This window comes from Aricia agestis, chromosome 6 (assembly GCF_905147365.1).
Source record: "Aricia agestis chromosome 6, ilAriAges1.1, whole genome shotgun sequence".
NCBI lineage: Eukaryota > Metazoa > Arthropoda > Insecta > Lepidoptera > Lycaenidae > Aricia > Aricia agestis.
In genome coordinates, this window is record NC_056411.1 from 1,469,694 (window position 1) to 1,484,823 (window position 15,130).

Genomic DNA, 15,130 nt, shown 5'->3' on the forward strand with positions numbered 1-15,130 from the left:
AGTTTGGTTTGTATTAATTTATTAAGATTTATTTACCAAGGATAGATTTTATTTACAATTTTTTACTTAAATTAATTATTGATGGATTAGATATTATATATACTGGTTATGGTATTATAATTTATTGTTATTAATTTTATCGTTTTAATAGTGGATACTGATGAACTCATTATTTTAATTTTTTAACTAAATTTGTAATACACTATGTACACTACTATCTCATTAGGTAAACCCTGTAATGATAGTTTAAGTGTGTGATGATGAAATAAATAAAAAAAAATTATACCACATCAGAAATGACGAAGGATCTGGATCGCGCTTTCGAAGTTTCTGAGATTACCAGGACATATACCACACCAGAAATGACCAAGGATCTGAATCGCGCTATCGAAGTTTCTGAGTTTTTTTTTTAATGAAATAAGGGGGCAAACGAGCAAACGGGTCACCTGATGGAAAGCAACTTCCGTCGACCATGGACACACGCAGCATCAGAAGAACTGCAGGTGCGTTGCCGGCCTTTTAAGAGGGAATAGGGTAATAAAGGAGGATAGGGATGGCAAGAGAAGGGAATAGGGGAGGGTAGGGAAGGAAATAGGGCAAGGGATTGGGCCTCCGGTAAACTCACTCACTCGGCGAAACACAGCGCAAGCGCTGTTTCACGCCGGTTTTCTGTGAGAACGTGGTATTTCTCCGGTCGAGCCGGCCCTTTCGTGCCGAAGCAGGACTCTTCCACGTATATAGATTGCCACGCTGAATACGAAAATGATGACAGTGGGCTTCGACCTGACCGGGCATAATACTCACTCGGTTGGAAGATCTTCCTTTGAGGCTCTCTCTACTTATATTTCCTCACCATCTTTAAAGCTGGCCATCTTGCGCTTTACATTTTATGTTAAGTACTCATCGTATCCGTACTAATATTATAAATGCGAGAGTGTCTGTCTGTCTGCTCTTCACGTTCAAACCACTAAACCAATTTTGCTGAAATTTTGCATGAAGATACCCATTTTGAGGCCCGGGATATAGGATAGTTTTTATCCCGAAATAGTGCACGGTTCCCAGTTCCCGCGTGATAAACTAATTTCGAGTTGCGGGCGTCTAGCATATTATTATAAAGATAGAGAATACAATAATACATACAATTTTTAGTAACACCCCAGATTGGCGAAAATTAATAAGATTTTTTCTTATTTCAGTAATAATAAATAATTATTATGAATTAGCACCTCCATCGTGGGTATCGCAGACACAATAGATTTTTAATTTTTATGCGGCAGCCGGCTGCCGCTTGGTTAAAATGCCACAAGGTATCATAAGCCCGCCTTTGTAAATTGCAAGTGTTTTAAATACGTAAATGAATAATTACTTTAGCTGCTCATCGAACAGATCTTCTGATATACACAGATAAATATGATTCCAAAATCTAGATTCTAATGTAGTGTCGTAAGTAGACACAGTACCTATCTAATATAATGCGTCTGCGCCAAGGATATTCTAATGGCTAGATGCCGCGCGCGCGTGGAATTAATCCGTTATTACCATTGATTTGATTTAATTACCCGCGTCGTGGAGCTTTTACACTGTACGATTGTCTAATTAAATAAAATTGATATAACATTTTACATGAACTCCTTGGTTAAATTACTGTTTACTATCGTCTTATAGCAAAACTAGATATTGCTTTTCTCACTAGATTAGGTATTAGTTTAACACTCCAAAACAAGTAACGGTTAAGACACGTGCCAGATATAGTAGCATCGGATATGTATTATGTGTGGAGTTTGTTCTTAGTCTGCGGTGTGGCATCGTCCAGCCTTTAAAAACGTTAGCGATACCGAATCGTTCTAAAAGTCGATCATACACTTGTATCACACTTAAAAAAATCGTGCGATTGCCATGCTACTTGGACAGATAGCATTCGATAATATCGACAGCAAAGTTTATGCAATTTGGCATTAGATGTCGCTAAATAACATAATATTAATGCGATGCCTTATGTCAAATATCTTAAGGACGCTCGCGGCCCAGATGTCATTTTTTTGGGCTGAAATATGTTTTCCTAGTTGTTATTACATAACAAAATGTAAAAAGACTCATCTACGTGTAATAATAAGGGAGTAATATTTTTTTTAAGAAATTTTAATATGGAGCCGACATGAAAAATGAGCATAATATCTCTGGAATCGCATGATTGGCCGTTATATTTTCACACACTATTATAGTTCTAATTATTACTCACATTTTGGCATATTTTGTATTACGGCACCATTTGTACTTCATTTTGGTTAATTAAAAACGTAATTCAAATAGAAAGAAGAAAGAAATTATTATGGTGATATAATGTATCAACCCTCTCTTTTCCAGTGTCCCCAGTAACAATTTAAAACTTCCAACTGAATTAAATTAAATTGTCTGGAACTACTTGACATATTCTATTGTTTTTTTTTGTTAAATGATCCGTGTTCTTTACTTTCATAAAAAAATGTAACTCCCTTATTATTACACAGCACTTTCCGCCGACGGTCGCGCGGCGCCGCGCGGCGCCTCGAGCCCTTTTTGAAGTTTTCAAGCGATACTAGTAGTTATAAGTATGTATATAAAGTTTAAAATTATTTCACACTAACACTGCTCTTCGCACCGCTGCCGGTCGCTGCCGATCCGGTGTGAATTGGGCCTAAATCCCAAAAAAATAATTTCTAACTTTGCTGGTCTTTTAATTAGTTTTTTTCGACTCGTGGATGACGCGACGTATCCGCGATGTGTGCGACAACCGCACCGTACCGTAACACCCCCAGTGTACGGTCTCCTCTATGTTGTCACAACAGTGTTTAAGGGGGCTTAGTAATCGCGGGCGGGCACGCGTATAATCTGTTATTACTATTGATTTCACTTAATCTGCAGGCGCCAGGTAAGGTGCTTTCACACTACAGAATTAATGCTAGCTGGTGCTAGTCACTCGCGCATGAAGGGTTCCGTACTTTTATTGTCATTGGTGTACCTACGTATGATTGTTTTTATTGGTGACAAAATTCAGGCTTCGTTTTAGACAATACTGTACAGTCAATGTGCAGCGAAGCACAGCAACAACGGTTAGATTTTCTAGTCCCATAGTAAATTAGGGCCTTGGTTTTTAACAAAAAAACTATCTTTAAAGACCGTGGACGTTAATTTAGTCGATATTTTTTATTTCAATATTTTAATATTTTTTTAACTAAAAACGTTCCTGAAATGTGATAAAGTGATTAGGTTGCATTTTTTTTCCTTTTGAGATAGAGAACCCTAAAAAGCTAAAATATAAACAGGTTTTATCATGAGACCTCACACGATCAATCAACAGTGGGCAATTAGTGTAAACCATGTGTAAACACCAATTAAACAATTTTATGAACTCGAATCCTATTGATGAAATCAATGATCATCATTTACCACTATATTTAGACAGTTTGTACACCAACGTAAACCGCCGAGAATCCGTGAATCCGCGAACAAGCGAAAGAGCGAGATGTAAGCATTGCTATTTGATGTGACTTGTGAGTTGCGAGAAATAACGTCATGATAATAAAGCAGTAGTGACGGGCTCTAAATAACACCGTTCTTACAAAAATATGAATACCCAAAAATATTGATTGTGTACTTAGCATATTAAATACAAAGTCAAATTTACATACTATATTTCTGAGAATTCTATTTTATTTACTAATTCCGACAAAGCTTATAAAAAATATAATGTCACATAAATATTAAAACCAGAAAATGAAAAGGTAATAAATGTTATTATTTTATCGTGAAACAGATACGCTCTCTGTCCGCCCACAACAAAAAGTGCTCATCCCCCTGGGCATGAAACATTTTCCTGTAAGTTGCCAACAAAGACGCTGCAGCTCAGTCCGGAAACATCGTTTATTTATCTTAATCTGTTTAGAAATCAAAATCAAAAAAAAATCAAAAATCTTTATTAATTTCTCCCACAATACAAAAAACACATATACAATCATTATGATGCTTAGTTAAAAATTATAGTAGGAGACTGGTGCCCTTACTAGGTTGCCCTGTGTTAAGGGGTCACCAGGCACCTCAGAAGGTATTAAATCGTGTCTAACATCATTTATATTTTAGAGGTAAGTCACTAGTTGTGAGAGCATCTTCTAATGATATCTAATCATAAATTGTGTGTGTGTGCGTGTGTGTGTATGTGCGTGCGTGCGTGCGTGCGTGCGTGCGTGCGTGCGTGCGTGCGTGTGTGTGTGTGTGTGTGTGTGTGTGTGTGTGTGTGTGTGTGTGTTTATTTATTATTATTTTATTATTATTCAGTATATCTATTAAGTTAACTCCCTACACCCCAGCCCTACGACTAATGTCTTGGGATCAGTTGGAAAAAAAAAAAAAAAAAAAAACTGCTGGGGTGCACTGGGGTATAATTAAATACGGCATTGTGACAAAGTGAAAGTTTGTCGTCTTTGATGTACAAGAAGTATGCCAAATGCTACAACACCTTAGCCCTACGACAGAAGTCTTGGGATCAGTTATACTACTGCTAGGGTGCAAAGATAGCAGAAATTGCAGTTACAATACCAATAGTCCTACTCTGTCCTTACCAAGAGATTCTCGGTCTCATCATAGTTTAACGATTTTAGCCACTTTACTAATATGTATTTAACTTTGTTGCAAGAAATAAGCCTCTTTTCCAGAAACTGTTGTTTACTAGAATTAGTTCATAGTACCTGGATGACCGAGCTTTGCTCGGTATAGCAAACACTCATTGACTTCGTGTTACTTAATAACACCATCTGCTGGTCGTTAAAACAATTAGTTGCTCACATAATAGTATTATTATTCGCCAATAGATGTCAGGAAGAGTCATATTTTTTAGTTTATCGATTATCGATAAAACACGAATAAAAAGACTTTTTCTGAGAATGATTCCTAGCTAGATCGATTTATCGCCCCCAAAACCCCCTATATACTAAATTGCATGAAAATCGTTAGAGCCGATTCCGAGATTCCAATTATAATAATTGCTAAGCTATAATCATTGAAAAAAAGACAGGTTGCACTCCGGGAGTGCCGGCAGAAGTGAAAACTTGAATATTAACGTTGTGCATTATTTTTTTTAAACCATTTTTTATGAAAATCGATTTGAAAAAAATCGTTTTTTTATTAATCGAAACCTTTATAATCGATTAAATTTTTAACCCATTTTTTATTAAAATCAATTTTTTTAATTAATCGAAACTTACAATTTTTTAACCCATTTTTTTGAAAATCGATTTTTAAAAAACAATCGAAAAATAACAATCGATTGTTTGATTAATCAATTTCGATGTTACAACACTACTCTCCAACCGTCTTACGGTTTTTCGATCAGCACGAGAATCTGACGCGAGTTTCACAGTTTTTACCTCAGAACAGGTTTTTACCCATCCCACAAAAGTGTTCAACGCCGCTAAAGAAGTTTTCACTTCAAAAATATCCACAGGCGAACATAATTATTATAATATAATTTCCTCAATTTTTGAAGTCGGTTAAAAAGAAATAATAGCTTTTATTGCGAGTTTTCAGCGGGGCGACCGAATCAAGAAATTCCGTAACGAAAAAAACCTAACACCCCCAGTCCCCACTGCAACCGGCACAGCGGTGCGGCGTTGCTCTGGCAAATACCGTGCGAAAGTCTGCTTTGACACGGTGTTTGTGTGCGTGCGACGTATGCGAATTATAATTGCATAAGATAATAAAAAAAAATACTATGCGACAACTTTCGGAATGGAATCATCATTTAATACCTATCTTATATATAAAAATGGATTTTCAAATGTGTTAGTCGCGCTAAAACTCGAAAACGGCTGAACGGATTGGGCTGATTTTAGTCTTAAAATATTCGTAGAAGTCCAGGGAAGGTTTTAAAGAGACACGAAGTTCACCGGGACAGCTAGTATACAATAAAAGTGTCGAAGCGAACACAAAACACATTATCAATACAATACAGAAATTGATTTTATAACTATTAAAAGGTTTAAATGATGAGAGAAACCGTGTTATGATAGATGTCGTACATCAATTCGCCCGTCCATACACGCGTTTATTTGGCCAAAAATGGTTAATATGCATTACAACTTACATAACTTGTTTCTACATTTTCCGAGGTTGAAAAACTATGATTGTGGGTTTCCAAAGGTCGCTTCTCTTTTAGGTCTATTATTTTTTTCCATTATAATTGTTTTTCGAAGCATGATTATTAAGGGTGAACCCAAATGAGCATTTTTACTTATGCGTAATTTTGTGAGTTGTGAGTCGCAGAATTTCTGTCGCGTAAATAATAGCTTTTCATGCAAATCATGACTCACAAAATTACGCTCGTGTGAATCAAACAGGAGTTTTGTATGAAACTGTATGCAGCAGAATTTCTGCCAGCCGAAATTCTGCGACTCACAACTCACAAATTACGCTCGTTTTGCTTCATAAAAGTTATTGTTGTAGTACGTACGTAGCACATTTAGGCGTTGTTCATTTTACTTCTCGTTTGGCTTCATAAATGTGAAATTGTGTCTGTCTGTCTGTTTGTCTGTCTGTTACCTCTTCAAGTCAAAATGGCTGAACAGATTTTTCTGTTTGTTGTAGAGATAGGTACTGAGTCCGGGGAAAGGACAAAGGCTACTTGTTATCGCGGAAAATGTACGGTTCCCGGGCGATAAACGAATTTTGGCGCAACTAGTTTAACGTATGGTCAATTCAGACCGCAGCGTGATGCGTAGATGCATTTCTAAATTTGTATGTATTTGACAGATTTGCAAGACGACGACGACGCGTTGCGGTCTGAATTGACCCTTAGGGCCAACCCACACGTACCATAACCACACCACGTCTACGCCACGTCGCGCGTCGCAGCGACAAAATGCCGTCAAGCAGTGGTTACGTGTGAATGGTGTCGCTGCAGCTTTTTGTAGTTGCGTTGTGGTACCGACAAAATGTCGACGTGGTGCGTTGTCGCCAGCCTGCCTAGCATACAACGAGATATCTCACTCTACATGTTTTCTCGATGTTTGATGGTTTGTCTCTTCATCTCTATTGACCCTAGCATGACAAACATTTTTTCTCGCGTAGATCTATCATCGAAATAATACATTTTTATAGAGTTTTGTCGAGATAATGTCGAGAATTTGATATTATGAGACGAGTAGTTTTTAATTATCTCGAGAGTGAGATATCTCCTTGGCGTATGCTAGGCAGCTGGTAGGCAGTGGTTACCTACGACGCAACGTTGTGATTGCGATGTGGTCGGTATCACAGTACAAGTGATCGACAACGACTGCAAAATGTGGTACGTGTGAAATGTGAATAGTTCATTTACAATACGAAATATACGCTCGACCACGGTTGTGGTTGTGGTACGTGTGGGTTGGCCCTTAGAGAGTGTACAAATTGTATCAGTACATAAATCTGGAGCCGGCGGGTGGCGCCAGTCAGTCTGGCCACAGACGCTCCACTTTGCACGGGGTTTTCAGAACAACACGATGACAAAACTGTATTGTGGTTGTAACTAATGTTTGTTTTTTTTTTCATTTTGTTAATTTCACAATCAAAGCCTTTTAAGTCTAGATTCTTAAGTATTGTCTAGACTCAAGAGTAATTTAAATAATTTAAATATGTAATAACTAATAACACACAAAAAATTTGAATCGTAGAATTGAAATAATTCTAAAATCAATGCAATTTGATATATTTTGAAACAAAAATGTATTTATTTCAAAATATATCAAATGCGTTTAATTCTAATAAAAGTATCAATTATTGTATTTATTGTTTTATTTTGTGTTTTACAATACTATATTTATCATGTTTTTTCAATTTCAATTCAAATTTTTTTATAACGAAAAGCGAGCGCGACATCGGTAAAGCCTTATGTCGGCTGTACACTCTCGCCGAGAGCTCTCGGGCGAGAGTCTCGTGCGAGAGCCCCTTGCCCGAGTGCGATCATGTACATTCTCGCTTAGTTCAATTGCAATTATGAACTCAGAAGATGGACCATTATTTTTCTCTATGCATCGAAAGATATCATTTTAATCCAAAGATCTATAATCATATTTAATTTTATTTCTCACAGGTAATGACTGATAATGACGTTTATTATTGTTATTTTTCTGTTCTGCACAGTCTAGCGGCGCGACTAGTAGTGAAAAAACACGAGAGTGTACAGTAATGCGCTCGCTTTCCTCGCGAGACCCTTTGTCTCGGGCGCAAAATACCGACACCGGACCGAGAGGGTCCGAGACAGGCGAGACGAGGCGAGCGCACCCATTTACACTCTCGCACTCGGGCCGCCTCGCTGTGTCTCGGCGAGAGTGTACAGCCGACATTAGATGAATGTTTGGTCTGGCGCTCGCGCTACGACGTCGAGCGCGCGCGCGAGACCAATCATTTATCTAAGGGTAAAACGTAAAGTGTAAACTGCTTAAATATTATAAACCTTACTACTAAAAAAACCTTACTAGTTACTACTACTAAAAAACGATAATCGATAAATTATCGATTATCGAGTATAGTAGTAAGGTTTGTAATATTTAACCCTAATTACTGATCAATATATATTATAAAACCATTTGGCATTTTGTGTTGAACAATGAACACCGCTAATACTGCGGTAATACGTCCGAGGTTAAACAAACCCATTGCAATATTAATCACTGCTATTATGTTTGTCAATATTAATTGATATACATCATTAAACTCTATTGATCACCATCATCATCTTTTATTATGAATTCTCGCTATTATACAGGGTACATCTGCATCGTTTCAAAAAAACCTTACTGTAGAGTGTAGAGTTAATTTTATTCGTGACTACAAGACCCGGTGAACTTCGTATCATTTTTCTCCCTGGACTAAAATTAGTCAATTCGGTTTAGCCTTTATAGAATTTTAGCGAAATGTTATAAAATGTTATAAAATATATAAAAATGAATTTTCAAATTTGTTAGTCGCGCTAAAACTCGAAAACGGCTGGACGGATTGGGCTGATTTTAGTCTTAAAATATTCGTAGAAGTCCAGGGAAGGTTTTAAATTGACACGAAGTTCACCGGGACAGCTAGTTATAGAATATAAGATAGATTGTCGCTAGTATACAGGGATATAATATCAGGCTTCTTTTTCTAAAAAATATCTACGACACTTATTGTAGAGTACCTAAGTCAATATATTCGTGGTCTCGTGGTCTTAACGAGCGGCAAACGACAAAATCACGTTAAAAATACTCGAACATTCACTTGCGTTTTTGATTGACTCACGTCAAAAATAAAGCCAATCCCTAACACTGTTGAATAGATAAACTCCGGTCAAAAGACCTCCGAAATCGGGCATTAAATACGCAGAACAAATCTGCTACGTTTAAGCTCCGCAATACCTTAATAAAAAGTTTGAGTTTATATTATTTTTTGCTAATTAAACACTAACTTTGTTTAATCAAATGTAAATCTTTATTACCAATTAAAGGCCAGACAGTATAATGTAATTACAGTCGCATTACAGATAAGTATACGGATTTACAGGAAGTGGAACAGGTAAAGTAGGACTTTGTATCTCTTTGTATTAGGAGCAGACCAAAGAAAAAAACTTGTGAGATAAAAACTAAGTTTCAAACTACACAGTTTATTCTTTTTGGGGATTACCCATTTTTAACTATTTTGGGCACGATTTAAATAATATAAGTTTTTTGTATGAAGGATATGGTTTTTAAAATTTAATTCTTTGTGAATATACTTATTAGTTAAAGAAGTGACAAAATGTTATTTTAAGGTCTCGAAATTTTTCTTCCAAACTCTCGAGTCTCGAGCTCAGAGAAGAATGTGCTAAGTAGAATGTTTTACTCGTCAAAACCTCTTTAGAAGTGGTCTAATTCGTTTTTGAAGTTTTTTAATAGGAGTGATTTATTCACCAACGCGCTGGTGAATAAATCACTCCTATTTGGTTCCTATTGGTTTACATTTTGACGTAAGCGCTGCAGCGCATTCACCGACTCTATCGAATAGATAAACTTCCTTCAAAAATACCTCAGATAACAATCATAAAATACAATAATTCTTTTTTTGTCTATTCTTTTGTTTTTAATGGCTTTCAAATTGGAACATTTATCGTTTATTTATCGTATTTCATGCCTCTTTCATGGCGCGGGCGTTTCAGATACTTTCAGCGAGGTTAGTCACGCGAAGCATCTAAACCTTGAAGAAATCCCTCATAACTTTTTTTATAAAATAAGGGGGCAAACGAGCAAACGGGTCACCTGGTGGAAAACAACTACCGTCGCCCATGGACAGTCGCAACATTAGAAGAGCTGCAGGTGCGTTGCTGCCTGCTGTCGTTATTTTAAAGTTATTTCATTAATAATTATTAATATTACTTGTCAATTATTATCGTTTTTTATAAATGCAAATCTCTAAACCTTTCCTTTAATTATTAACCTCATGATTTTTTAAACATTATTGCGTTAATATAGTCTATTCTAACTATTACCTGTCTCAAAAAAAAAACAATCTCATCGTAAAGCTTAGATTTTTTTCAAAGCTTACTAACGAAAAGAAACGTAAATATGAAGAATTAAAAGGCTACCACTTAACTAATAAAAAAATTTAGGTTACCTATTAGGCCGCAAAAATATTCCTTAATCCTTATAATCCAATTATTACTTAGAAATAATTTAATTAAAAAACCTGAATAAGCCCAGACTAGGTAGGTCTTATATTACTTTAGGCTTATTTGTGTTTTAAATAAGTTTCTTAGAAACCTTCATCTTCGTCTTATAAATTATAATATTGCTTGAAGTTGCACAATAAGCATCAACTTTATATAATACTAGCTGTCCCGGTGAACTTCGTATCACTTTAACACCTTCCCTGGACTTCTACGAATATTTTAAGACTAAAATAAGCACAATCCGTTCAGCCGTTTTCGAGTTTTAGCGTTACTAACACAATTTACTAACATAATTTTATACGTGGGAGAGCCATGCTTCGGCACGAATGGGCCGGCTCGACCGGAGAAATACCACGTTCTCACAGAAAACCGGCGTGAAACAGCGCTTACGCTGTGTTTCGCCGAGTGAGTGAGTTTACCGGAGGCCTAATCCCCTACCCTATTCCCTTCCCTACCCTCCCCTATTCCCTTCCCTACCCTCCCCTATTCCCTTCCCTTCCCATCTCTACCCTCCCCTATTACCCTATTCCCTCTTAAAAGGCCGGCAACGCACCTGCAGCTCTTCTGATGCTGCGAGTGTCCATGGGCGACGGAAGTTGCTTTCCATCGGGTGACCCGTTTGCTCGCTTGCCCCCTTATTTCATAAAAAAAAAAATTGAAAATCCATTTTGGTATATATAGATTTTAACCGATTATACATAGCAGATAATTATATTATGTATTCGGTTTTACCTATACATATACCTACATACATAATATTTTCAGGTTTAGATGGTTGTTCAGAAAATGTTCTTGTAATTTATGTCTGAAAAAGTCCATCCCAATTACATAATAACATGTAAACAAATAGACCTTTACACGTGAAACAACACCCGCATTTCCACTATTGTCACATTTTTGGTTAATATACAGATACCCACATTTTTTAAACCTATTTTATTTATTTCAAATTTTAATAGAAGAGAATTATAATTATTTGTTTTTATTTTAACTAATAATTTAAGGCGATGGAATACCAACCTCAGTTTTAAGTTTTCGATAAACAAAAAAAATAGTTACCCACTTCTAATTAATATTAGCCATCAAAATTTTTACTAACTTCTACACTTACCTTTTACAACTTTCGACAAATCCAATAGCACAACACAACACAACACTAGCACTAGAATTCGAGTCACAACATCGAGTCTTCACGAATCGAGATCGTCTTTACGAATCACGAAGCGACGCGCGACCGTCCGCAGCCACAGCGAGCAAACGTCTGCCGTTTGCGCAGGGGCGAGTGCATGACAAAATGACGTATGTCGCATTGCGTTATCTACGGTACGGGAATCAAAAATATTGTATGCAATTCAGTTGGTAAAATATAGTTTGGGAGGTGGCGTAGATATTTTTTTTCAAACGTGAGATGTCGGAAAAAAATTTAATTACCTGAGCTCTTAACTTTATTTTTGCTGAATTTCAAAGTTTTTCTGAATGCAAACCGTGGGTTTGGGAGGTGGTGCAGTGATAATTTTATATTTGACTTGATAATAATTTAAGATGAATCAAAAGTACCTGTACCTTTATTTACATTACATTACTTTTTCACCTTAGCTTTAATTTTCCTTTTTCGAGTTTTCCTGAATTTACACATACGAATTGTAGAGTGAAAAGTACTAAGTGTTTTAATGCTAAGTACTCACATACGGTTTTGCTCGATAGTTTTACTCCAAATCGAAGGAAATGACATATTTGACATATTTAATTCCATCGAGCCGGCTCGAAGCGAGCCTTCGATCTGTCAGTTTTGCGGCCCACACGGTGCTTACAGCTCGATTTGGAGTAAAACTATCGAGCAAAACCGTATGTGAGTACCAAATACTATTATAAAAGAACGTAGCAACTTTTTTAACTTTTGTATGGGAAAATTCATCACGCTGGCGCGCTTGCCCATTCACATCAAAATAAAATAAAAATTTACTCTTTCAGTGCTGCTAATTTCACAGTGAACTCGATATATGTGTACCCTATATCGAGTTTACTGTGAAATTAGCAGCACTGAAAGAGTAAATTTTAAAAACTACCCATATACACCCTAAAGTATTACCAGCTATCACCTTCTAAAATCTGTGGCTATCACTAAGTGTTGAAATTCCACCCCCTAGAGAGGCTAGAGACTTATACGGAGGTGGAATTTAAAGGAACACAAAACGCAACTAGCTAATCTAATGCGCAGTACGTGTACCGTGTAATTCCCCAAATATTGCCAATGTACCATCGAGAAAATTGATTCATAGGCAATTGACAGACCCACGTCTTTTGGTCGGATCATGTCAATTCAATTGTGATCTGTTGGCTGGATTTGACATAATGCGACCAAACTACGTACGTCCCCCATCTGCCTATTAATGAACATCTCTGATAGTACATGTACTGCGACTATCACTTACCAATTACCATGTAGTGCTCCGTCAACTCATTTTACTTCATCATTAAAGAAGTATTGCATTCTTTGGTTCTAAACAGTCGTACACACGAGTAGCTTTGCTTTAAATACGTTTGCATACTTACAACACAATGTAAATAACATACAGTAAATCGTCTTCATACTGGGTCTCCCGAACACACGCACACAAACGTGTTTTCCGATAACTTTAAGAAACAAATCATTGAAATATCACAAATTAATAAACACACAAAGTCACAGCAGTTACTCTACTGATGCAGAGCTGAGACAGCTCAAACGAAAAAGCACTGAACTTGTTATAACTAAAGCCCCTTTATGTACACGCGCTCATGCATACTCGTGCATAAAACCAAGCTACACTCACCTATACCTCTAGATATTTTTCGTGCGTGTGTGCGCGTGAAGCAGCGTAGTTTGACTCAATAAAAAATCGGCTCCACTTTGTTCGTAGAACTTAGCCTATATTTCTTAGTTCTGAATGTACTGTATGATATTTATACTATACTAAGTGATGCATACTCTCTACTTACCAAACTGCTTAGTACGTGTCAAGTCAAATAGACACTCTTATGATTGTTTGCAATCGAAAAGCGGTCATGCTGACGAGGGATTAACTGTAAATACAAATGTCGACTATTTTGTTTTCTTGTTATTGGAAAAGAATAAAAAAATGGAAGAATAAAGAAATGGAAGAACACTTTCTTTTCGTCTTGTGTTCTTAAAAACCTTCAAAAACCGCAGTTTTCTATGGTTTAGTCGGTAAAAAAGCAATGAGAAGTGAATAAACTTTACTTGGTGTTAGGGATGAACTGCGGGGCTAAAATGGTCACATTCAGCAATTTCTCTCAGTCAATTCAGCAAATGAATTGTCAAAACTGTCAAACTGACAAATGTCAAATTAGTACGAATTACTAGACATGAATTGCAAGCAGACTTGCATTTTGCGATTTTAAAAGTATGAATCATTACATGATTCATATATGATTCTTCAAAGCGACCATTAGCCCCGCAGAACACAACGGTTAGTCGCTGGAAAAAAAATAACCAAACTACATTTTAATTTTTACCAAATTGTGACGGGCTTTAACAATTAATATTATGCATTAATCTTAATAATTGAAAATCAGCGTTATGTTGCGAGCATAATACTGATTTTGATAGTGATTAAGATTGTAAAAGAGCCAAAAAAGAGTCCAAGTCCCTTGTGACCCCTCGGGATTATGATCAGAAGAGTTATAACCTCAGTTTTTTTTTTTACATCAGGATTAAATACAGTACACTGTAGTACAATATTGGTATATTGATGAGCTTCCTAGAAACTAATTCTCCTTGGAAACCTCCTGAGAGTTATGGAAGACCTTCTCAAATCAATATAGTGAATGATATTAGTTTTGTAGTCTGTATTGAAGAATCTAGTATATTGCTAAGTACTCACATACGGTTTTACTCGATAGTTTAATGCTAAGTACTCACATACAAGTTTACTCTATAGTTTTACTCCAATATCGAGTAAAAATTACCGTGTGGACCGCAAAACTCACAGCTCGAAGGCTCGCATCGAGCCGGCTCGATGGAATTTATTTTTTACTTTGAACTTACTCGACGCGAGCCGTCGAGAGCTTTACTCAGGCTACTCAAGCGTGTGAGTTTTGCGGTCCACACGACAATTTTCACTCGAATTAAAGTAAAACTATCGAGTAATGCTGAATGTGTGGACGAAAGCCCGAGCCGTGGTTTGACTCTACGTGATTGTTCGATCGAGTAAAACCGTATGTGAGTACTTAGCAGATTTTCTATGATTTTAAATGAATCATAAAAGGAAATTCGATTTCGATTAAGCTATCACAAGACTACTTGCCCGCAGCTTCGTAGTTCGTAGTGCTGCAATTCTGAACAACACAACACCGCGTGAACCTCACAAGTTAGATTTTTCCGGAATAAACCCATCCTACGGCCTTTCCCGGGGCTGCAAGTATATCCATATTCCATACCAAACGGTT

At 36.7% G+C, this 15,130-nt stretch overlaps 1 protein-coding gene across 1 annotated transcript in view; it reads right to left on the reverse strand.

Annotated features, from left to right (window-relative positions):
* LOC121727556 (protein madd-4) overlaps positions 1–11,929 on the reverse strand; it is a 316,241-nt gene extending 304,312 nt beyond the window's left edge. Inside the window, exon 1 of the mRNA XM_042115445.1 lies at positions 11,793–11,929. The gene's annotated coding sequence lies outside the window, so the exon portion shown is untranslated. The remainder of the gene's footprint in view (positions 1–11,792) is intronic.
* Positions 11,930–15,130: the final 3,201 nt, after the last annotated feature.